This window comes from Solanum pennellii, chromosome 12 (genome assembly GCF_001406875.1).
Source record: "Solanum pennellii chromosome 12, SPENNV200".
Classification (NCBI taxonomy): Eukaryota; Viridiplantae; Streptophyta; class Magnoliopsida; order Solanales; family Solanaceae; genus Solanum; species Solanum pennellii.
The window spans coordinates 1791834-1793616 of record NC_028648.1 but is presented as its reverse complement, the minus strand read 5'-3'; positions in this window follow the sequence as shown (position 1 = coordinate 1793616).

Sequence of the window (1783 nt, the reverse complement as noted above, 5' to 3'; positions counted from 1 at the left end):
ATGCATGGACAGATATGTCCCCCATGGGTCCCGGACTGAGAGACAGCGGGTGTGTATCACTAGGTCAGACATGCATCATTATCCTTGACATTGTATTTCATTGCATTGCACATATTTATCATTAGTGAACTTGATATCGTGTTTTGCTGATCTTCTGATTACCTTTCTATGGAACTTGTGATTGATCAATATTGAGCTTGTTATTGCGGATATGTAATTTGTTGAAGTATTGTTGTTAATTTGTTGAAGTATTGTTGTTGAGGATATGTAATTTATTGAAGTGTTGTTGTTGAGGATATGTAATTTGTCTAAGTGTTGTTGTTGAGCTACGTGTTATGTAAACTGTGAGTTGTTAGGTTAGGTTGATTTTTAATGCAGGTTGTAGTTGTGGAGGTTCGGTTGAGTGTGGTAGGAGTACCCGTATTTCATCCCCTTAGCTTGTGTTTAGACGTTTACTTGCTGAGTACCGTGTGGTTTGGTTCTCACCCCTTGCTTCTACAAATTTTTGTAGGTTATGAGCCTGGATTTTTGTTGTACTTGTCATTCTCTTCTTTTCCGAGGCTTCTTGGAGATTTGTCAGGTAGCTGTTTCCATCGCAGCAGACCTTCTTCTCCTTAATTATGATCTTGTTCTATTCTAGAAACAAGTTCATTTGAGACTTGAGTTTTCTTTTGGATCAATTGTAATACTTTAGAGGCTTGTACACGTGACAATCAGGTTTTGGGGTATAATGTAAGTCGATAGTAAACTTTCCGCATTTTATTGTAATAAGTTGAGTTTTAGGCTGACTTGTCTTGGTGGGATAAGACAAGTGCCATCACGTCTATTTTTGGGTCGTGACAAAATTTTAGATTTTTCTTTGCATAGTAATAAAGATGTTGTCAACAACAAACCAATGTTAGATTTTCTACATAGATGGGTGGAAAAAATACCAAGCTTATAAGTCTTGGATACTGAGGCGGAGTCAGGTGGGATTTCATGGGTTCGTATAAATTCACTATCTTTTTCGTAAAATCTATATTTGTATTAGAAAATTAAAGAAATATATGTATATTAACATGTTAATCGCTAAACAAAATTGTTTTAGAACCTCCAAACTTCTAAACTTGGCTCCACCTGAGCTTGACAACATATACATAAAATCAATTGTTTTTTATAGTAACGCTGTTTATTTTGAATTTTTAAAATTTTAAAAACGTATTGTTATTATAAATGATATATAATATAAAATGATATGAAATATTAATTTTACAAGAAAATTTATCTGTTATAATAAAATAATATTATAAAAAATGATCGTTATAAAAAGGATGGAAATACATTCTTGTTATCTTCTCTAAGTCAGCATATATATTAGTATCTGGCTATCTGTTTCGAAATATGAGTACATAATAATTATATATAGTAGTAGTAGCATACAGCTCATGCAAATCTTATGAAATTGATTTCTGATTTGTGGCATCCGGCTTAAGATAAGAAGTCTCATTATCGATAAAATATATGAGAAATGTTAGTGACGTATTTTAAAGTTGTGAAGGTCTAGTTAGGTTCAGAATAGACAATATCACTAGTAAATCGACCGTGACAAATATATATAGTGGTGTTGGGTTGGCTACAATCCTTTCGCCCTTGATATGAAGTTTTGTGTTCGAGATTTTGAAAATGAAGATAATTATCTTAGAAGCGTCGTCCTAAATATGAAGTTTCTTGTACGAGTTTACCAGAGTAAAAAAACTACCTTAAAAGAGTTACCTTAAATAATAGATCTTATAATATGTGAATT